The 23,998-nt window shown below is 47.2% G+C and overlaps 1 non-coding gene across 1 annotated transcript; it reads right to left on the reverse strand.

Annotated features, from left to right (window-relative positions):
* Nucleotides 1-292: 292 nt before the first annotated feature.
* TRNAL-UAA lies at nt 293-375 on the reverse strand. Its single transcript has one exon. It is a non-coding gene; the product is annotated as a tRNA-Leu (tRNA).
* Nucleotides 376-23,998: the final 23,623 nt, after the last annotated feature.

A 23,998-nucleotide genomic window follows, 5' to 3' on the forward strand; every position in this document is an offset into this window, starting at 1 on the left:
TCAAGCCTATGACTGTCTCAGCACTCCCTGCATGGAAGAGGAGATCCACAGCCTGTGTGCCAGAGGGACTGCCTTGTGCCTCTGTGCATATTGAGCCTGGATGGCAGGGAGGAAAGCCCAGTCCCACCAGGGTCCTCATGCTGGAGCATGGAATGGCCTCATCTCCCCAGGCACAGGGACAGAGATCCCATCCCTGCTCTGAAGTGATGCTCCAAAAGGATCCATCCCTGCTCTGAAGTGATGCTCCAAAAGCTGGGCTGGGAACTTTGGACCCGGAGGAAAAGGAGGCTCCTACCAGAAGTGGGGTTCGAACCCACGCGGGCATGCACCCATTGGATCTTAAGTCCAACGCCTTCACCACTCGGCCATCCTGGTGGGCTCTGGCCTCTTCCCTGGCCCACCAGCTCCTCCCTGAGAGCTCACACCTCACCAAGCCCTCGGGGTCCCAACCCAGGACAGTTCCCAAGCCCAGTGACACCATTCCCTCCTCACTGCTTTCTTTAACATCTGCAGCAACTGCTGGAATATCTCATTAGGAGAGAGCAGGTCTCATGGGCCATGAAGAATGGCACAGCCCCTGTGTGCACCCTAGATCCTCATGAAAGAACCACAGTCACTGCTGGTGATGCCAACAGGGACCCTGGAGCAGGAGGGACATCTCTGGGAGGTCCCTCCTGACCCCACTGGCTCCTCAGGGGAAGGGAGCAGCTCTGGCAGCTCTCAGCCAGACGCAGCACACAGGTAATGCACGGACTCTGCACCCCAGGTGCCACTCCTTACCCCCTGCTGTCTGCATAAGGTACCCTGCTAGTGCATTTAGCTGGGACAGACAGTGGTACAGGAAGGTCTTCATTTTTCCTTTGGGATGAGGTGCAGCTTTGTTCCTATAGTCTAGAGAGAAGAAAAAACTCAAACACCACTACTGAACCTCATGGGATTCAAACCCACAACCTCTAAGTGCCCATATGCAGGAAGTCTTTAGCCCTTAAGCCACAGAAGCCTGATAATTTCTGATTCTGAATTCAGCCATCCTCAACCTTCTTGGGCCAGTATCCTCTCACAGGGATGTTATCCCAGAGAAACCCTGCCAGGCCCTTCCACCAGAGCATTCTGTCTGCTGGAGATTCTCTCAGCCAGGCTGTCCTGGTCCTGTCCTGCTTCAGGGTGAGAGCAGTTTCGTCCTTTCTTCCACAGGGACAGCTCATTGCTGTTCCCTGGGGTTGCTGAGCCACTTGGAGGGCTGATGAAAAGGTGAGAGGCACCAAAAAGGGTTATTTCCTGGCCTCAAAAGAGGGTGACACAGAGCTCCTCAGTTCGGGGGGGTGGGTCACCCTGGCCTCCAGAGATAATTCACAGGTACTAGGAAAAAAGCAGCAGTATTCCAGACATCTCATGAGGGAGTGCTGCATGTCCTCAGCTCAGCGGAGGACTGGGTCAACCTATTCATATGCTGACAGCAGGAGGAAAACTCACAAGAGGGGACAGAAACTTTCCCTTTTTACCCTGTTCATTACAGCCACAGCAATCTGCCGTGCTGCTCTGTGTGTGCAGAATCACAGCACGGCATCCCTGGCTGCCTCCAGCTGCAGCACCCACATTAATATCAAATGAAGTCATGCTCACAAAGGGTGTTGTGCTCTCCAGCTCCTGAGGAATCTGCTCCTAATGAGCGACTTCAAAGCATTAATGAGCTTGCAAAGCTCTCCTCTTCGTTTACAGAGCTGGATCTCACACGCTTGGCATTAAGACAGGGGTCACCCGTCAGCAGAGGAGAATGCGTGTGCATGTCAGCGAATATAATATATTTGTCATCCTCCAAGAAGCAAAGATTAATCATGCCCTCCCAAAAAGGAAGTTTTTATGCCACATCTGCTCTTCACAGCATGGAGAGAAGGGACCTGCCTGCGAGGATGTCCATAACCCACACTGCTCAGATCCCCAAAGAACCCAGCTTTGAAGTTAACTACCCACCTTAACCCCTTGGGTCCAGGCTGGGAAATGCTACTTGAATTGGCAGCCCGAGGGATGAATAAAGTGGTGGAATTCTGCTCCAGTGAAGGTTTAATGCATGCATGGAGGGAGGGAGTGGTATGGATGTGTGAGAGAGCAGGCTTGACTGATGCTTCCCGCTCCATGGCATCCATCCAGCACAGGCAGGGAAGGGAGATGCTGGCCCAGAACAGCAGGGCTGCACAATGCATCTGCTGCTCTCTCCAGGGGCCAGACACAACCCCCTCCAAGCCTCCCTGAGCTCACCATAAATCCTTGTGTTGGAACACCTCCAGTGCCTGGCCAACAGCCCGTTTGCACCCATTTGAGGAGCGGAGCCCATCCATCGCTCTGAACTGGGAGACAGCCACACAGTCAAACTGTGGGAAGGGACCAGACTGACACAGACCTGCTGCTGGGCACTGATTGCCCTTCCTCCAAAGCCTTTGAGCCTTTTCAGCCTTTCCAGAGCCCTTTTTTTGGCTGGTGTTTCTGCTGGTGCAGGGAGGGTTGGACAAGGCACGGGACAATGAGATATGAGCCTGTTCTTGCCCAGCCTTCAGACAATCTCCACACACAGCCTACAGAGGAACTGGAATGGGGACAGCTCAGCTTCCCTGGCCTGGTTCAAACTTACCATGACACATATCCAAGGGGGCCACAGACACAACCTGTCTGTATTTAAAAATTCAGCTCCTTCCCAGGGTCTGCCCTGGCTGTGCATCATCCACAAGGTTGGTTGGCTTCACCTGCAAACCTGCACGGAGCGCTGGCTGGGTCTGGAGTCAGCCTTGCCTCTGGCAGGGTTGTAATATCAGCTGAATTACATGCACTGTGTTGGATGTCTCCTGTGCAATCCCAAGCCAGGCTGGCTGTACCTTGCTTGCAGTATCCCCACGAAATGTCAGCTGGAAGATGACACAGCAGCTATAGGCTTTCAGAACACATGTTCTGCCAGAGAGAGACAATAATGTCCTGAAGTCAGAAAGGTGTCATCCTTTGGTTCAGAAACACATTGGCAATGTTAACTGGAAAGCTGTTTCTCCCCTTTTCTCCCTCCAAAGGAGATCTTCTGGCACTTGGTGTCTATTCAGTAGGTCTGTGTTTAATTTAAATAGCCTCTGGAGGCAACTCTGTCCCACATGCTAATACTGCAGCTGAAGAGTGGTTGATTTGTAATTAATAAAAAAATCCAAAGCCTTAAAGTTAAGAGCAAAGTTAAGAGTAAAAAATGACACTTTGAGGGATTTCAGGCTGAAACTGCTCAATTTTATTAATGTGGAGGCAAAAATATTCTCAATATCATTGCTTTAGAAATTAGTTGGAAAAGGGGGAAAGTGGGACAGTGCTCCTCTTGTGCCCTTCCCCTGCTATGAAAGCAGCTCAGCACTGTGCTCCCTTTGGAGCTCTGTGACCTGAAGTTTTGGCAGCCCTACCAGGGTCATCTTAGGTTAAGCATGAGATGACAGCTTGGCTCCACCTTGTGCCATAGGCTTGGGGGGAAACTTCATGCTGCTTATAGCTGTGTCCATGTAGAAATTAATGGGGAAGCTCTTAGGACTCTGTCAGATTTAAAACACACTACTGATGTCCCTCATGTCTGGAAACTACCACATTTTGAGAGTAGCTGAAGTTCATTGACAAAAAGAGGAGTTGAACAGCATTACTATTTAACTGGGCCTCAGTAGGTTTAAGAACAAACAGGCGAGCTAGCACAGAAGATCTCTCTTGCTCCCTGTCTTTCCTCCCTCTTGAGAGGCAATTCAGGAAACCTAGCCAGCCTTTCTTTGTATTCACAGGGGGTTTTTATAAGATGGCTAGAAAATTCATGTTGTACTGCTATGGGTAAAGGCTTTTACTCTGCAGAATTTGACATGATGCCCTGATGCTGGTTGGCACAAATCAGCCCCTGTGGAACTACAAACCTTATGGTGCTGCGTGCCTCCAGAGGAAAGGTTTTCCATGTAGCTTGCAAACACTGGTGTTTGGCCAGAAAACCAAAGACCACTTACTACAGGCACACAGACTTGATTAAAACCAGTGGAGTTGTGCAATTATGGGAGGTTATTTATCCCAGAGGGAAAATATATCTTCTTTTTTGAGTAAATTCTTTCAAAAACCAAAAAAAACCCCATCAAACCAAAAACAATGCAGCTACCAGAGCTACAGTAGTAAGTCACAGACAATAACAGATTTGCCTACTTTCTCCTTCTCAGGAGTGGTGTCCCAGATGTTTACAATTTTCCACAAGGTATCTCTAGTCTAAATTATTCTCCCAGTTCTTTTCTGCAAATAGTTCTTGGACAACAGACAGTTTCTCAAAAAATTAATCTTGAAGGTTCAAAGTAGCCTGGCTTTGCATCCTTGTTTCTGCTTTGATTCTGAGCGGGCTCACAAGGAGGTGCCAGGAATGAATGGTGATGGTTCAGCCTTTCAAAGTCATCAACCACCCATATTCAATTATTCCTAAAGATATTCTGGACAGAATGCACAAGTAGTTCATGAAGAATTTATCTTTTTTCAGTCTGAATTAGATTTTGTAAAAGATACCATCATGGGCACATCTCTTCCTTCCATGTGTCTTCCAAACAGAGAAAATGAGTCACAGCTTTGCAGAAGGGAAAGCTCAAGAACACATCAAGAATCACAGTGCTGTGGTACTGATGCCTCAGATGCTGAGTGCCCAAACCATGAAGTCATAAAAGGACCTGATGTAAATAAGACATTTGCTGCATGCTCATCTGTTCTTGCCCAACGCAGTTGGTCAGTTTTTCTAGAGTAACTGCAGAGAGAGAAACTCAACCAGTTCTGACTTGAGGCACATGATCCCTCCCAGCCCCACTCTCCATGCAGGCATTTCAGCATATATTGATCATCAGATGTGTGTAAACCAGGCTCTGTAAGGGCATTCCAAAATCTCACAGTAAAAACCAATGTGTAACTTACTTTTGGCTGCCTTTTCACATGACAGAGGAGTTAGCTCTGGTAAACAACAGCTCAGTGGAGAACTCCATCCCTTCTGGGACCATAACTTAGGAAACACTGCAGTAGCTCTCCTCTGAATCAACCCAGAAGGGAAAATGAGGTGACTGAGTTACTCGTGGACAAACACCAGTAGAAGAGGCTCACATTTGTCAAAAAAGTCTCCTGCAATTATTCACATACCTTGGACAAAAGTGCTGGAATGAATGAGAAGAACCTTTTGCTCTCCACCTGCAGCATCAGCAGTGCCCACTCCTTGTTAGCTCAGCAGGGAAGCGTGCAGGCGACAGATCACATCCCAGATGTCAAGGTGCATCTGCATGAATTCCTAAAATGACATGTGTTCTTTAGCCCAGAGCTTGGCTCCAGGCTAAGAGCTAAATTTGATGTTCTCTGCGGCTAAAACTTCTTCAAAAACCATTCTGGGTTAATTAGGGAAGGGAAATTTTGGCTGCAGTCTGTTCAAGAAGATTGACTTGGGAAATGGTATGAAAGTCATGGTTTTTGCAAGAGCAAAGAGAAATAACAGACTCATTTCTAAAGCTCTGCACCTAAGAACTTCAGAAAAGTGCAGAACTTCACTGAAATACAATAAAAGGGATTGCCTAAAAGCAGAACATCTCCTTTGGCTCCACGTACCATCTCCCAGAGGCACCACATCATTCCTGCCGCTCACAAAACAGCTTCTGCCTCCTTTTAATCGTTTTATTTTTAGGCTTCTCATATTTAATTCTCCCTTTTTCCTTATGTAAGGCACTTGGAAAGGCTGCAGTGTCAAACAATAATTACATCAGAGAAAATTTAGAATCCATAGTGTTAAAATGAGCCTGCTCCTGACAAGTGGATGAATGTGGGAAGTGAGGGATACCGTTTTGTGGCAGAGAGCACCCAGCTGGCAGTGTAGCAGCATCTCTGGTGGGCTGGGGCACCCGCCCTCAGCTGTGGGCAGGCTCAGCCTGGAGCACATCAGTTCATGCCTGCACTGGCGTGGGATGAGATGCAGGCACTCGTTCAGGCAGTGCTGGCAGTGCCTCTCCCCAGGAACAACCTTGAACTTGGCTTAAAATGCAGTTTTGCCATCCTTGCCACCCCTGGGTGGGCTAAAGTGTATGTGCCTATCTATAGCTGCAGCTTCACTTCAGCTCAGCTAAGTGTCATGCATTCCTGGGGCCAGGATTCACCCCCATGACCACCACTTATACTGGAACTGGAAGAAGGAAAAGATGTGTCTGCTTCACCCAGTCTGTGTTCCGGAGGATATGGGTACCTACCCCAGGCAGCATCCCAATACCTTTATAATTTATTCCCCACCATCTGTGCTGAAGTAACTGGACATAGATCTGCTCTGCTAAATTAAATTGTTTTAAAGTTAGAACTCAAACTGACACAACACTGAATCTTGGACTATGCCCAAGTATTGCCACTGCCAGGGTGTTAGAGGAACTCACTGGTGATAATCTCCAAGCACCTGCATTGTGTTTTCCAGCAAATAATCAGATTAGAGTGAATTTGATCTGCCACCCATGAAAGCAATGTGGAAATCACTGATGACTGAGACTGAGACTCCTGTGGGTGATCAAAAACTGATGGGAAGACCAGGAAAATATTTTCCTCTCTAAAAGAGAGCATCACTTGCCTTACAGTGGATTCCAAGTAGAAATATTAAAATGCTGACAGGTATCTGCTATCTGTCATGCAATGTCTAAAATCAGGTTGTGGAGAGGAGTAGGTGTAGAGAGTGAGCTCACACATAGTACATACAAGAAGTTTTCTAGGGATAACAAGTTTATTGAATATATATATTTTTCTCCATATGGGTTCCCAGCTGGACTTCTTTGCTGCCTTGGAAGAGGCCAACTTGCTAAAAACATCAATAAAGTCAAAATTCAGGATTGTCCTAATTAGATGTGACCTTTGAAGGGAGCAAATGAGGGCTGAGCACTCACCCGCTTCTGTGAGCTTACCCCTGCCTGCCAGGGGACACCACGACCACGGCATTTCTGATTCCATTTGCTGCCTCATGACTCATGTTCTGCTACCAAGGCAAAGGGAAAAGAGGCTTGTGAAAGAGAAGGAGGGCAAACCTGTGAAGTTCAACAGCTTCTGATCCACAGTCAGTCTTCTGCCTGGCATTTGACACCCTTAATTTTGCTTTTCCTGATCCATTTCATTCCCATCAGCTGGCTCCTGCCCTTCCCATCCTTTGCTCCTCCCATGGGACAGAGGCCTTTGAGGGACAAGGACATCTCCAAGAGGAACTGGCCACCAAGAGAGCATACAACACAAGCCAGCTATCTCAAATAATGTGGCTGGTGGCTTCCTGGGAAACTGGAAAAGAAACTTCTGGAGTAAAAAAAATAGAAAAAAAGTAGTTCTTCAAATTTGTGCCAATTTGCTGCAACTATGATTTTTTTACACTAGGTTTTAGAAGAGCCACAGTGGAATGAATACTACAGCCCCTCTGAACATCAAGCACTTCTCTGCAATGGTTTCTTTCAGAACTTCTGATCATAAACAGTCAGACAAACTCTAGCATATTTCATTCTTCATTTGCTTCTTTTTGGTTGGATTTTCTTGTGTGTTTGGTTTCTTTAAAGTAAGATTTATTTTTTCTTCTGGGATTTACAGCCTGAATTTGTAACAATTAGGCAAAGTAAGCCATGTGGAGATTTTTTATGATCTGCTTTAAACATAAAGTTTTGGAAAGTAGACAATGGAATTATTATTATTTTGCTGAACAGCTGCGCTAAAGCGCAGGGGAAAGACTCTAAAGACACTACTATTTGTTTATTTGGCTTTCAATAGCTATGACAAAGCAAATAACAGCTTTGGTCTTGGTCCACAATTGACTTAATTGGTAACACCTCCAATTGTATGTCCTAAAAAGCTCCTAATTAGCAGCTGAGCACAGGATAAACTAGGTAGTGTGTGTTCATTTGTGTTCCAAGAGGACCAGCCCATACAGAACAGAGTTAACTGAAGATGCAAAGGCAACAGATTTAATGTGTACACATGCAAGAAGGGATGTGTGGATGTGTGTGCATGTTCTGTCCTGTCCTGTGTCCCTACAGCACCCAGCACGAGGGGCTGGGCTCCCTAAAGCATTCTCTACTCAGCTGGGACCCAGTCTGAAAACTACAGAGAGCCTTTTCTGGGACCTTTGCTGCCTCCAGCAGTCTCTGGGTCAAGGCCTGCTGGGAGATGTCTGCCACTGCCTTCCCTGGCTAATTTCAGAGAGCTCCCAAGGAGATCCCCTCTCTTTCATTCACTATTCAAGACCCTCACACTGCAGGAAAGTACTCAGAGCACCAGGGGAGGAAATGGTCCAGATATGAGCAGTGAAGGCACAGGGAGAGTAAACACAGGTGTGAAAACACCTGCTCAGTAAAAAGAATGTTTCTGGGGACAGTGCTAGAAATCACACACCGAGGCCAGCAATTCAGACATCCAAAGAACACACTGTGAAACGTGGGCAGCAGAGGCATGGGATGAGAGAACAGCTTACATCAGAGTGAGAAAGCACAGTCAGAGTCCTTTAACATATGCCTGCAATACAGGGCTCAATCTCTTGCCTGCCTGACGATCCCCTAAAACGAATTCATGCATCTCAGTCCATCTTTAGTTCACTAAAAGCCTGCAGGACCCATCCTTGGCAGGACAGCTGGTGATGCTGGGGAACACCTCACCAACTCCAGAGGGGAAGATTGGTGACTCAAGAAGGCAGCAGCTGTGTTTCAGTCCTTAGCAGCAGCTGGGACACTTAAGGTTGATGGATAAAAGCAGGAGGCTGTAAGGCTAGTGCTCAAAAACTCAGACAGAACTGCTGGGTGCAGAAACAGAGGACAAGCCAGTGGCAGAGCATTTTCCTGAAATGCAACATTAGCCCTCCTGTGGAGATGGATGAGGGAGAAGTTTTGTAGCAGCTGTCCATGCTGCCTTCTTTCTCCTTTCTTTCTCTAAAGCACTAACATGGACAGGAGGGTCTGGTCACTTCCTCCTTTCTGCCTCTTGAGGCAAAATTTTTGCAACTCCTGTACAACTACATTGAGCTGGATGTGAGAAGCAGGGAGATGGTGACACACTGCCCAGCCTCACACAAGTGCCTAAGCCCAGCACAGGGATGGGAACAGAGCAGTCTTGTACCCACACTCATGGAGAAAGACAGGACATGCTCCACCAGGGGGAAAAGCTCTGTTAGGTGCTGATATCTCCCTCCAGCTCTCTAGCCTGGCAGGTGAAACACAACTGGTGCCATAAGGCAAGCAAGTGTTGAACAAAAGTCCTTCTTTGAGCACTCTCTGCTCTGCTGTTTGCAGGGCTCCATGAGGCAGATTGCTATCTCTTATTAACTAAATAAACAAGCAGCAAAAGTTGAGCAAAATGGAAACACACACACAGCTTGTCTGCAAATAGAGACAAACGCCTCCAGCGCATGGCTGCACCCAGCTGTCTGCCTGTTACCTGCTTAAACTGCTCTAATTTCCCATTAAGGTCAATGCAATCAGAGCCTCTCCTCCCAGCTGGAAAACCTGGCTAATGAAACACTCAGGCTTGTGTGGAGGCCACTTCAGCGCATCAGCAGAGCGCTTTGAGGAGCTGAGGTGGCTGCCCTGGCCCATCTCCCACGAGGGTGAGTCTCCAGCCCAGACTGCAGGAGAAGGGCTGGGCAGGGGCTGCACTGCAAACTGCCTCTGAAATGATGGGGCACTTCCAGCTTTCAGCCAGGGCATTCTGCTGCCTGAATAATCCCACAGTGGAGAGAGAGTGCAGAGAGCAGAGCCCTGCCCAGCTCTGTGCTCCTTTCTCCTGGATACTCCATCTGGCTCCACTTCTAGCAAATGGTACCTATCCAGCTTATGCATCCCTTCCCTCTATCACTCACACAGTACCCTGAAAACATACATAGGCTGAGAAAACTGTCTTTATATATCATATCAAGGGTTTGACTTTGGAGTTTCATTTTTTTACTCTTCAGTTTCTCTTAGCTTCTCCTTTCCAAACACTGGAGCTCCTGACCAAGTTTTGATGAAGTCCATGAGGGTGACAAAGAGCTAGATGATGACCACTTGTATGTAGGGAGCTATTTGGCCTGATCTACATTCTCCATGTTGCTTAAGATGAAATTAAAGAAACACCCCTAGTCTTTCATGCCTTCAAAGTAACTGTTCTGAGGATAATTTCAAGTATTGAGACATTGATTCACTAAACATTGTTGGCCTGCTTATATGTGGGCAGGCAAAGTCACCCATTATTGGTGATTTATTAGCTGTAGCTGTTTCTTTGATCTTCTCCAACATGATGCATTCAATATCCTGCTCCCATGAGGCAGCAGGAACAGCAGCCCTTTCAAGGCTTTCACGATGTTGTGATTTACATTTCCTGTCCATGGAATCACCTCCACTTAAGACACTGCTTTTTACTGGATTCAGGGGAATCTTCCAGAGCCCTACAATATATGCAAAACCAGAAGTTACTCTTGGATTGAGAAATTATTATACCAGCACCTCTAAATTGCTTTTAGCGGCTTTCTGTGCTGCCTCGGGCTCAGAAGTGCTTAGTTTGCTGACAAAAATCGTAGACTTGTACACATTGGAGATGGAAAAGCCCTGCTAGCTTCAGCTAGTCCATTTCTCCTACCAGGGAGGGAATATTCCCAGCAATCTGCTTTCCCCGCGACTTTGTCTTGTCTATTTTTAAACATCCCATGTAGCAAAAATACATTTAGATTGTCAGGATTTCAGAGCCAAGTTAGCTGTGGAAGTACCAGCTGTAGCCTAACCTGCTTTGTCTAGTGGCAGCAGCTAAATTGCTCTCTGCTGCCTTTGAAGTCAATGGTAAAAGTCTTATTGGCTTCTGTGGGAGCATTCTCAGGCCTTTGGTACGGATGATTGGAGCAAATAGCTATGGAGCACTGATAAGCCATTCTTACACTATCACTTTCCAGGCCATAACTGCATTTTAATAGGCAAGAAATTGTCTCAGCAGCAGTCAGGGTGCAATAACAGCAAAGCCATGTGGAGCACACAACACACTGGGTCTGCACTGAAGTGATTCCTGCCATGACCACACAAAGTCATATCCACAGGCCCAAACAGGTCTGGTGAAATGTGTGATCCAGGGGGAGCAGTGAGGGCAGCCCCTTTTGTACCTCCTTGACTCTAGAATCTACCAGAGGTCAGCTCTGTTCCTAGATAGCTCCAATGTGTTTTCCTTTTCCCCTTTTGCTGTTTCATTTTGTATCATGAATGAAGGGGGCTGGTCACATTAATGTCCCTCTTTACCCATCTGTCATGCCTTGACTAGAATATTGCACAGGTATGGCACTGCCCTATTGTTTTAGCCAAAGAACACGAAAAAATATCAGTTGTTGAATCACAGAAGTTAAGATGTTGCCATATAAAATTCAATTCACCTTCTCCAGGATAAAACTGCCAACAGCTACCCCATGAGATGGAGCACTCAGCAGTGGCAGTGACACAGCCCCAGTGCAGCTCAGCCCTTTTGCTTTCTCTTAATTTCAGTAACAATGGCAGGTAGTGAGAGCCAGGGTTGGATTTAATTTAACTGTTGTTGTGCTCTACTGGGACAACTTCCTCTGCCTCCACATTTCCTGTCTGGAAGTTCTCCCAAAAGGATGGATTAACCAATATATGACCTGTATGGGAAATGCACTTTATTGAAGCTATTTTTCTAGGGTGGAGCTGAACAGCTGTTTAACAGTACATAGCTGCACTGCATGAGAGATGGTAAAAACACAAAAAAATAACTGCACTCAGGTATAACCAGGATGTAAGGAAGCAGAGATCATTATGTGGTGCTGTAATTTTTGCCTGTATGCAGAGGGTACTGTCCCTGTGTGACAAAGCACAGAGTACCACAGCATAACAGTCAGCACAAGGGAAGGGATTTTCTTGTGCCATAATTACAGACTGATTAATACCATCATGGCAGGCCCCAGCATCCTGGCAAGGACAGCTCACATGCTAAATCTCTGTGGGCATAGACATCTATCCAAAAACAGCTTTTTTTCACGCGATGGATGCAGCAAGTGATGGACTGTGGGGACAGCTGTGATGGAGACCAAGCACAGTTCAGTCCTCTCATTCATATGAGGCTACACCAATCCATAGGGGCCATAAGTGTCCCAGAAACAGTCCCACACTAACTTCGTGGCAATCCCTATCTGTAGGCACCCCAGGTCAGACTCAGCTCTTTGCCTGTGCACAGGGAGCTGCTGACTGCTGTCAGCTGCCACTGCTACCCATGGAGCACAGTCCCACTGCTGATGGCTCCTGTACCAGCCATGAAGGACCATCTCTGGGCGGCAGCACGAGGCTGCACAGCCCAGGCAGCCTGAGCATGGGAGATGGAAGCATCCAGAATCCCTTCCAGAAGCCTCATAAAGTCCCTGCTTCCTGTTCACATCCCTTCCTCTCCACCGCAGCAGGTTAGCACTGCAATTCAGTTATTGCAAATTTACATCAGGGCTGGAGACATGAGAAACTGAGCAGAGGCTTTAAAAGCCACTTTTTTTTTTTTTGTAAAGCCTGCCATAAACCACCAGCCAGATTTACCATGAGTTTCCTGTGTGTGCACATGAGTTATATGCACAGTAAGTGCCCCATCATCATGAATTCTGCCCGTGTTCCTCTTTAACAGCCCTGATCATAGGGAATTCATTTGGTCTCCATATAGCTGTCACCTGTATTACCAGAGTGATTTCATTCTAATTTAGCATTACTTAATGGTGAAGATAAAGTTAAGTGTTAGCCATGTGGGTCCTTTCTTGGCTTCTCTCTCTCTGACACAGCAAGAGTGTGGCTGCAGGGTGTTTTACGACCAATAATTCAAAAGAGCAGGGAAAAGAAGGAGCAGCAAATATCAACTGCTTGTCAATCATCCACAGTCTTTCAGCTCACATGGTTATACCTGGACCTCTGACCTTTTCTTCTGCCATCTCTGATCCCCATGTTTGTTTGGAGTTCTTTAGGTCCTGCAACCACCAAAATATATTTTTTAGAGGTTCAGGCTTAGGAAGCCTGCAGTGGTTACCCACAGAGAGAGGAAACTGTGGTATAGAAAGCCATACCTAATGGCTGCAGTATAGCAGCCAAATTACAACCAGCCCTACAAGCTGACTGAACACATGGAAATGCTGTGGGGAAATGGAGGGGGTTCATAACACCAGTTGTACAGCAACAAGTGATTTGTCTCCCAAGCCCCTGTGCCCCCCTCTTTTCCTCTGGCTCAAAAAGGTAATCATTCTGTATATATCATGAGCTTGTTTAAACTGGAGATGAAAAGCTACAAAAGTGCAACTTAATTGAACTCTGCATTGTGTTATTACAAATGCTGCCGACCTCACTTGCAGTCCATTATCAGAGGGTTCTGCTGAATGCTTTAATTAAAGACAATAAGGCTAATAAAAAGGCATCATTTTCTTGTCTTCAGCACTGCTGGAGAGTTGGGGCTGATGAGATTATTTCCTGTTAATGCTCTTCTGTTGTTGTTTTTAAATCTTTTTCTCCCCATGGTTTGCAAATACTGTCTGAGCCTGAGTTGTACTAGAATCATTACGAACAAGAAAAAAACAGCTTTGCCTCTAAAATGCTCACTAATATTTGACAAGCAGAGCTCCTCTTCCTGATGATTTCCAGTGCCTTACCCAAAGTATCCCTGCCTTTTGCTGTCAGATGCAGTCCCAGAGAAGGACAAAGCTTCCCCACACAGGCCCAGGTGCCCATATGGACCAGAAGGATGCGCTCTGCCCGCGGCACCCGTTTGCAGGGAGGACAGAGTGATGACAGTGCCACTTGCCAGAGGGCAGGTCTAGCCCACAGTGAGTAATGCAGCACCTCTCCATAATTAACATGCTTGCTAACAGCCCATATGTGCCATCTCTACTTTCATACTGGTGATGGTAATAATGATACCAAGCCAGCAGTGTTTCCAAAGCCAATCAAGGCAGTCTGCCTGGGCTGCCTTGTCTCCAGCTTTGGACCAACAAAGCAGAAGGAGGACAGCATAGGAAGGCATCAGTGAGGATTATCACAAAGAAGGGCAAGTTTGTAGCCTCTGTGGAGGAGCCAAAATGCTGTGGGGGAGGGCTTTACACAAGGGCAATGGAAAAGTTTGCAGTAGGAGAGCTCTGCTCATCTGGCCACAGGGGAATGTGCAGAGGGATGAGTGAGGCAGGATGCTCTCTGCCTCTGGATTCACAGGGGACACACCAATCCCTGGCTGCATCCCTCAGACTTCAAGGACATCTACAAGGGCTTGACCTTGTCCACTCCATGCATTCCTTGGTCTTTGGCAAATGGCACAAACTAAGAGTGGGGAGGTACAAAAAGAGCAATGGGAAATGCCCGGGTGCTCCTTGTGTGGATGTGTTCACTGAACAGGCACATCCACCCATCAACACACAGCCTGAACCCAGCAACTCCTCAGCACTGGCCACAAAACAGTTAAAACTTTGCTAGCAATCCAGGCTATATTTGAACAAGAGACCTAATGGCAATTGGCATTGTAGCCCTACTGTGAATAAGCCAAACCATCCAGTCCTACTGTGATTAAAAACTCCTTCTTGGATTAAGGAACAAGCAGCCAGATGCTAAGTAACTGAACTTTGCCCCTGCAAGAAGGAGAGCAAAGAACTAACCACTGAGCCAGCCCAGTTTGCCAAGACTTTTATAGGGAAGGAACTTTTACAATTAAATACAGCAAAAGGTTTCTTCCACTGTGAGCCTCTGAACACAGGTTGAAAGAAGCAAAGTCGAACGTGAAAGCCAAGTTAAGGAAGGAAAAAAAATAAAAAAAAGAAAAAGTCTTGATCTGAAGGTTGGAGGCTCAAAGTAGCTGGAAACCCCATCAAGTGACTGAATGGGAACAGTGAGGGGCGGGCAAAGACCACAACTCCTCCCTGGGTAAAGGATGAAGCTGTAATGTGAAGCAGACTGACCTAGTTACATATTTCTTCTTCGCTCTCCATTTCTCTCACTACAGTTGCCAGGCTGGCATGTTGCAAAGCAAATTGTACATGAAGTTTCTGCCACCTAACCCAAGACAAGGAGAAAGCAGGAGCTCTGTAGATGGGGGCATATTGAGCAGCACCATCTCAGGTCTCCTTGGAGGAAAGGTGCTTGACTCTGCCACATCACCCCATACAAGGTGACTCTCTCCATCACGTCCTTCCCACCCATCTTTTCTTCAAGTGTCAACAGCTGTATGTCATTTTTGGCACGGTGGGGAAATGATCCACAACCTGGTGATATTTGCAGCTTCATCCTGAGCAAATGAGGCACATGCTCATTAAACAAACTCTCTCCATCCTTCTGGTCTGCAGAACCTTTGGGCTAGGAAGGTCCTGCAGCCCCTGCTGCTGGACTGGTGCTGCACTAAACAGATCTGCCCTGGACTACTAAAAAGCCAGCAAGGGTGACATGGTGCTGCCATGTACAAGTGCTGCTGATCCCCACAACTTCTGATAGAGTTCAGAGTTGGGAATCAGAAGAGTGGTATCTCTCACTCTCTGTGTCTATTGACAGAGTCAGGAGCCCTCTGGCAGCTTTAACTCATTCCCAGATACACCCATGTGCTACTGGAGAGGGGCATCAATCACAACCTTATGGCCATAATGGCCATGTTCCTTTAAGGCCCGGTTCCTCTCTGCATTTGGGTACAGCATCCTTGCAAAGCCAGCCCCCAAACTGCAGCTGGGTTTTCCCAGCACATGGCAGAGCTGCTCTGGCTGTGGCACACGGTGGCACACAGGGCACACGCCAGGCTGGGCTGGCACAGCCCACACCACGCTCCTGCAGCAGGCACTGGAGATCAGCAGGCTGCCATGGATCCCAGGTGAGATCATGGTGTTTGGCACTTCTGCACCCAGGGATGGCCAAGGATACCCGAGCACGCTGAACTAGTGAGTGTCTGGAGGTCAGGAAGTTTGGAGCAGCACACAAGATCTGATCCATTGACTGCAGATCTCCAAAGTATCCACTATTACTGCAGACTCACAAGCCTGACAATCTTAAACCATAACCCACCAGGATGAGACGGGGTGCAGGGAGAGCTCTGCTCTTGCTGAGCAATTAGATAAAGGAGCAGCTTCCAGGAGAGGCAAGAGAAACTACCAAGGGAAGCATTTCCAAAAGATGAACAAACCCTTTGGGGAAGACAGTATTTTGGAAGAATCGATGCTAAATGTAGAAGCTTTAATGACTTGTGGGGAGTCTCCAGTCTATAACTTCTAACTGGAAATGAGGGGGAAAGAACACTGAAACCTTCTGAACTTTCCACCATTCAAAACTACCAATGGTGCTTTTTATGGCTCAGGGCTATTTTTGATACAAGCATGTCTCATTTTCAATGAAAAAAATGCCTTGACAGGGAGAACTGGCAGTGATATGAGGAGATTCATGCCCTCAGTCACAGCTACCCCCTCCAGCTGAAGCAAGGGCTCTCCAGAAAAGGAGTGGTGCAGATGCTGAAGCAGATGCTGAACAAATATGAAGTCAGACAGTGTTCATTTGGTAAACAGTTGCTGTGACCCCACTTTCAGCATCACTCATTTAATTAAAATCTTGCTCCCACCTCATCATCACTTTCAGACTAGGGGAAAAGAATGGGTTTGCCTGGATGCGTTGGTTTATCTCTCCCAACTAGCTGAGGTGATCCAAGGCCCTGTGGACACCTGGGTTGAGCAATTTTTCCAGTACACCAAGTAAACATTGCTGTTGTGGATGTATTTTTCTGTCCCTCAGCAGTTCTGAGGATTTGACACTACGAGAAGGTTTACCTAAAACAAAGCCACATCCCACCCCCTCTCCCTCCCCTTGCACATCTCAGATGTGTTTCAAAACCCAAAACACGTCACAGGTACAGTGTCACACCTAACCTACAGCAAGCACCAGACTCACCATTGCCCCAGACAAAAGCTTTGGAGCCAGCAATCATTGCAGACAGGTCAGTGGTTGGTCACCATTTTCCAGCCTTCCCCATCCACAATTTGCTGTATGAGCATCCTGAAGAGAGAGAAAAGGGTAGGTCATTATAGATGTGTTCTCAAGAAGAGATAAAACCCATTCCATGTATTAGTAAGCTCCACAATCATCACTGCTGGAAACTGAGTGTTTATGAGAACTGGCTCCTTTGTAAGAGCTGCACAAACACAATGTGGGGTGAATACCAAATTCAGTAGGGGAAACCAAAAAATTTGGACCAAAGAAAACAGACTGATGTGCAAACTGAGTATGATTTGCCTCAAATCTCAGCTTTGGGGGGAAGTAAAACAAAACAACATTTAATGTGGGACAACTACAAATGACTCATTCAATCCTGACAAGAATTTTGTTTAAACTGAGTTATTATTTGACCTATTTATTTTTCTAGAAAAGAGGCCTGCCCTCATTTTAAGTGAAAAAGACTATATCAAAATGTAAGTTTAACATGTAAAGATCTTGCCTCAGAAAGTTTCACCTGGTAAAGAAAAGACATGGCTTATTCTGAAACCTGCAAACCAACACTTCCAGCCTGTGTGATTCCCCTCGCTCCATCCCTCACCAAAGATATGCACTGACTTCAATTCATGAGCAGTTTTGACCCTCCTGGAATTTTTCACTAATTGGCAATTTTATTGTGCACTGCACATATTTTACCCGTGTCTGCAAGAACCAGATTTTCTGTTCCCCCCATTTCCTTCTCCCCTCCCCCTCTGGTCTCCAGTCCCCACCTCTGCCTTTCTGCTTAGAGCTCACACACACACACACAAATATAGCCTCTACTTCATCTGCAACATCTGTACAGCTTGACCAGCTTCCTCAGAATTTTTTAATACATACAAACTCAACAAATAATGCAAATGAGCCACCACTTAATTATTTCCTTAACTTGTCACACAAGCAGCAATTTGGAGTGAGGGCCAGAGGTGGTGAGAGAGGCAGCGCTGCTGCTCTCCCTGGTCCCACCGACCCACCCTCCAGCTTTCCAGCAAACACTCACTTCACAAAATTTAATTACTCTGCTAACATGTCCCATATGCTGTGTGGCAGGCAGAGAAGGCTTTAATTACATCTGCTCTAGACATGCTGGGGAGCCCTGATTCCCCATCTCCCAGGGACTCCACAAGCACCCGTGGGGTTGAGGGTGCTGCCAGAACCAAAAATGGAGGCTCAGTGTTAGGCCCTGGGCACCAAAACACCTTATTTTTCCTCCTTCTGCCCCTACACACACATCCACAGATAATGGCAGGGCTGCAGCAAGAGAGGGCTTTGCTCTCTGGAGGAAAACAATTCGTCCCTCTTAAAAAGTGCCGACCATCACTGTTAATGAACTGATTTTCAATCACTAATTATTAGAAAGCCCTTCCACACCACTGCTCATTTGTATGGCACTTGAGAGACATCATCTCTCATTTGGAAAGAGGAGGACAAAACCCATTCCCAGCTGGCCTTCCTCTTCCCTCCATTGTCCCAACATTTCAGCACACCATGGAGCTGGCTTTTCCCCTCCTTCCTCCACCCCATTTTACTTTTCATTTTCACAGCTGCCTCTGCAATTGCCACTTTCATAGCCAGCGGGTGTTGCTGAGGTGGCAGGTAGTCAAAACCATTTTGGGGCACAATACATCAGGTGGTAGACAAGGAGCAGGCAGGAATTTCTTTGACGTGACATTGCTATGCAAAGATGCTCACGGTTCCCAAGGCTCTTCATGCAACTGGATGGCATTTTCTGGAGACAGAAATCCTGCTTTAGGGGAACAAGGGCTGGAGGCAGGGGAAATCCTTTCATTCAGCATCATGTTTAAGTGTGAGAGCAGAATATCTATTGTTGTCCCTACGCTTTTAATGTGGTTTGTGGCTTATATGATCCAGCCTGTAATCTGTTCCACATCTTATAGTGCCTTGAATTTGATCGAGCCACATCTGAATTATGATAGATGCTCTGCTGGCTGCCGTGTGGTGAGCCATCTCCCACCAGCTACACACAGGGTTTTGAACAAGGGCCAGTCATTATTGTTTGCAAACTCTTTAGGCAGAGGGGCAATTTCCAAGAATATTGTGGGTAGAAGAAATTCCACAGAAGATGCCTTTGATCTGAGCTTTCCGAGTGTGGGGTAGAAGTGTACATGTCCACACAATTTCTTTAGTGAACTCCCTGTGCATCCTCCATCAGAGCTGCAGCTGCAGGGTCATGATTTGAAGCAGGAATAGCACTGCTTTCCCAGGGATCAAGGATTGTGCCATGGTCATTCACAGGCTGTGGATTTCCAAGCCCCATTGCAGCCATCTGCAGCATTTTTGAGCTTTCCTGCTGCATCAGGGCATCCCTGCCCCAGCCATGCTCCAGTCACATTTGGCAGCCACAGAGAGGTGCAGGCAATGATGTGCTGAGCAGTGGGAGAAGAGCAGGGTAGGAGGCCTTTCCTGAGCTGCATTCTTTTCCTTCTTGCATGAACTGCTCTGCTTGAAGAACAGTGCTTAGTCCATGTTTTCTGATTGTTTTTGTTCCTATGGAGACCTGGCACGGCAGCTTGCCTTTCCCCCTGCACTAAGTGGAGCCTTGTCCCATGAGCAAGCTCTGGAGTTATGAGAGCAAGGCTCATGGCTTGTGGCATCAACTCCCATCCTCCCTGTCCCTCTCCACTCTGGAGCTGCTACATGGAGCATGAAATGAGCACATGCTCAAGCTCCACATCACTGATTTCTCCTGTGAAAGGGAGATAATCCACAAAGCACTTGGTGAAAGGGTGGCACAATGCATTCTCTTTCAGGGGATGTTCATCTCAATGCCCTTCTTTCTCCACCTGAAGTCCCAGTGAGGTCTCATATATGGAATATTCCTTCAGGAGAACACTTGTCTTCTCCCACCCTTTCCCAAGAGTACCTAAACTGTGTTAAGCTTATCCAGGTTCCATGCCAAGGAATGGTCATGTGGCTGGTCCAGCTCCATTCTAAGCTCTGTATAAAAGCCAGTTCCCTTTTCAGCACCATCATTGTTTCTTTTTAACCTAGAGCCCAAAATTACCGCCACTCAAGCTGAGGGAAGAGGAGGGGAGGAAAAGAAAAGGGAATAAAGGGAACAGACAGAAAGTGAAGCCAGCACTTGGGACATCGCAGCTAGAAAAGGTCAGGCTGCACTTTTGGATGGCTCATCCCCATATTTAGGTGCATGATAATGGGAGATCCTGCCCTCTTCTGTTTTATACATTTCAGTAGCATCACTGTCCTTAGGGTGAATCCAATTGATTTACTCCAGTCTCCCAGTTCAATTTCTAGGGCTGCTCAGCCAGGACTCCCTAATCTGTGAATAGGATTTCATTGTGGCTGGGTGCTCCTGATCCTTCAATTTATGGCTTAGCATTAAATTGGGCTCCAGTGATGCAGGTCCACTTAGATTATGAGTCTGAAAGATCAGGCAACTGTAGCTCAAGCTGTGGGAATATAGAGGAATTCTTGTGGAAGTGAGCCTCCCTCGCAGAGTAAAATAATCCTGTGACACCCTGTCTGTGTGATCCAAAGGGCTGTGGTTTTGAGGTCAGGATGAAATCTCATTCAGGAAGAAAAAGAAATAAATTATCATGGAAAGCTGGTTTGCAATTAAAAGAAGCATTTCTTTCTAAAGTGCCTGTTCCTCACTTGCAACAATTAAACGAGCTGAGCAGCTGGAGTTGTTTCAGCCCCCAAGTCTGTTTTTCCATTTTGGAGGGCAGGAACTTGTGCAAAAATATCTCACAGGTTTGTTGGGTTGGGTTTTTTTTTTCCATTCCTGGGGGAGAAGCACACAATACAAAACCACCTAATTATAGAAGCAATGCTTGGAAATAGAAATTTCAAATCCACTATTGTGGCCTTAAACCAGAGCTTATCACTTCCAGTCATAAAGAGATGCTGCAGCCACTGCCTAGACATGCTGGACTTACCCAGATTGGTGCTGGGAGCTGGGCGGGCAGGTCTGAGCCATGATAAAGGAATTTGTCTCCTTCCTGTCTCAGAGCAGAACATGTCTCCCAAGCATATATTTTAAGAGCAACCAGGGCTGCACAAGCTCAGCTTTTGGCAGGAACCAACCTGCCTGTCCTTCAGTAGTGCATTTTATCCATGACCTCAAAGCACTGAGCAAGACACTCCAAAGTTTACCACTGGTTAACTTTTCAATCCCTAAATATCTGAGATGACTGGGGGGCTGCCCAGCAGCTTGCCAGAGCAAGATCATCTGCTGCTGTGAGATGTGTGCCCAGAGATGCAGCAAGAAAGCAGCTGGAGATGCTCAGGAGTGTAGAGCCAGCCAGAGCATTCTGCTTGGGAATGTGCAGTCTGATTCCTACTGCCATTTGGGCATGGCTCCTAGGCTGAGCCAACTCCCAGAAGGTGTCCAGGGACACCCTGGAGAAAACCCAAGACAAAGCCTGGAAGAAACTTCCCAAAGGATCTGCCTGGACAATGGGACCCCTTCCTAGGGCAGCCCAGCAGAGCTGCCCACCCACACCAGCCTCCCTCGCCCTGCAGCTGACCCAGAGCACAGCTGTGCCCAGGCAACTTCCCCTCCTTGTGGGTAATTTCCTAGGCTCTGTATTGTTTCAGGAAAACACGTACTTGGCAGCTCATGTGTTCCAAACCATCAGCCAGCAAGGATGGAAACAGCATTTTTCCCAGAGTCTTTCTCCACTATGTCATGAGGTAAATATCCAGGGTGTGTTTCCTCATCCTTAATATGCACAGAAACGGGGTAGGAGGGTTTGGCAACAGCCCTCAAGGGGCCAGTGCATTGGGATAGCAGAGGAAAACCAGCCTCAGGGTCACTGCAAAGAGCACAGGGCTCCCCTGAGCACCAGGTCAGCTCAGGCAGAGCTGCACAAACCCAAGCAAGCACACATCCCCACCCCTGCACCTCGCTGTTCTGCCTATAAAATCAAGGGAGGGCTCTGGGAAGGAGGGCTCTGTGGAGCACAAAGTCCCTCACAGCCTGGAGATGAGCACCCCCAGGGCTCAGCCCAGCCCCCTTGGCAGTGGAGAGAGGGCAGGTTGTGCCCCCTGCTCGTGCCCTATCGACTGGACACCACTGCGCTGCCTTCTGGACACAATCAATAGTCGGAGACAGGAACTACTGCTAAATTATCCCACCAGCCTCCTGGTGATCTAATAGACTCTCCAGTAAGGTCTTATTAAATTCCAAGCCAAACTGCATCCAGTTACAGTAATTACTGAATATTTAAGAAACAGCAATTGGCTATTTAGAGCACACTAAAAAATATCTCATGGAAAATTTCATGCTCTTTAATTACTGTGCAACCTATCTTTTTGGTGACACCCTCAAACCTGAATTTGTGTGTTAATTTGCATCTGCTCTTCTATGTTTCAGCATTTTCAAAAAGAAAAGAAATTAAAAATTAAAATTAAAAAATATAAATTGAGATAATTTCTCCTGTTGAGGGTTGGGACCTGCAGGTAGACAAAAGCCTAATGAAAGCAGGTGCTGTGCCACCTTTCCCTATCCCTATGTGGAAAGTCTGAATTCTCCAGTCCATCACTGCAGCTCTCCACAACATGCCAGCTCCAAACCCAGCCCTGTCCCTCTGCACGCTGAGCCATGACCTCCACCACCTCCATCACTCCCACCCTAAGGCTCAAATGCTAAAAAAAAAAGCTAAGTCGAGCAAGCCATGCCTTTGCTGACCGATGAGCATCCTCAGGAAGTAGGGCAGCACCTGCCTGGAGCTCATTTCCCCGCACGCAGCCGGAGCCGCGGCCAAACCCGAGCGCGGCTCCTCTGCGCTCTCCGAGAGCCGTAACCCCAGCTGTGCTCTCCACTCGCTCCCTGCCTTATTAGCACTGAACAGCATCCTTATTTAACACACTTCAATTTAGAGTGGAATGGATATTTCTTACTTCAGAAAGTCTCACCTGCCTCTCAAATGGCTCTTGGCATACAGCCCGCTCTCACTCGCGCTCTGCCTTTAACAAGGCAAGCCTCGTTCCTCTCGAACGGAAAAGAGCTGGCAGGGCTTGATTGAAAGTTTGGATTCCTTCCCCCTCCCCATCCACTCAGATGCCACAAGAGCCCCCAAATCTATATAGCCTTCTTATTGCCAGGAAAGCAAAGCTTTTGCCAAGACATCTCCCAGGTTCCTCATCACAGAAAGTGAAGTTAAAACATCTAATGGAGGCACCAACAAAGATTGGCACAAAAAAGAAAGAGGGAGAGGATGAGCACTGTTTGCAGAGCTTGCCTGGCCTCCTGCCACCCCTGCTCCCATCTTTTCTTTCTTCACTCTTGTATCCTCAGAACATCCAAGCCCAAGGTAGAAATATCTAACGAGTAATTTTTTTTCTTTCCCATCCCCAACCGCACTCCTTCTGCAGGCAGCTTGAAATGCAGAGATCCAAGGGAAAGGAGCATACCTCACCGCTCCCACTTTCCTAACAAGACCTCATTATGGAGCAGGAAAAGCTTGACCCCATCGGAAGTGTCAGGCAGAGGCACCGTGTTTATTTCTCACATATTCCCCTTCACCTGAAACTTGGCGGGTGCTGTGGGGAGGTTATTCTTTCTTCCTTTGATTACCATGGGGAGTAAGCTTTTCTTTTTTTAACGAAGCTATTTTAAAATATCTGTTTAACTCTGTGCTATTTTAAATGATGCATAGAAAAAAGCCCACAGCAGAGCTGCAGTTCAGCACAAAGACTGGACGAACAGAAGCCCATGTACCCCTAGCTGTGTACAGAGGTGAAAGGAATACACAAATTACTGTCTTGAAGAAAATGGCCCTGTTTGGGCCAGATGATGGCCATTCAGACAGGAACAGCTGCAAACCTGCCAGAGGCTTCCTCAGATTGCTTTTACAGGTCAGTGAATACCCATGGTCATCTCCAATCACTGTGAACTACATCTCTGCAAAGTGAGGAGCGGGCTGGAGGAAGGTTCCAGGCAGCTGGGTGCTGTGGACACCACGTTTCTGGCCATCCTTTGTGCTGGTGGTCATGCTGTATGTTGAGTGAAAGCCCATCCACAGCCACAGGAGAGAAGAATT

This window comes from Geospiza fortis, unplaced genomic scaffold, assembly GCF_000277835.1.
Source record: "Geospiza fortis unplaced genomic scaffold, GeoFor_1.0 scaffold70, whole genome shotgun sequence".
Lineage (NCBI taxonomy): Eukaryota > Metazoa > Chordata > Aves > Passeriformes > Thraupidae > Geospiza > Geospiza fortis.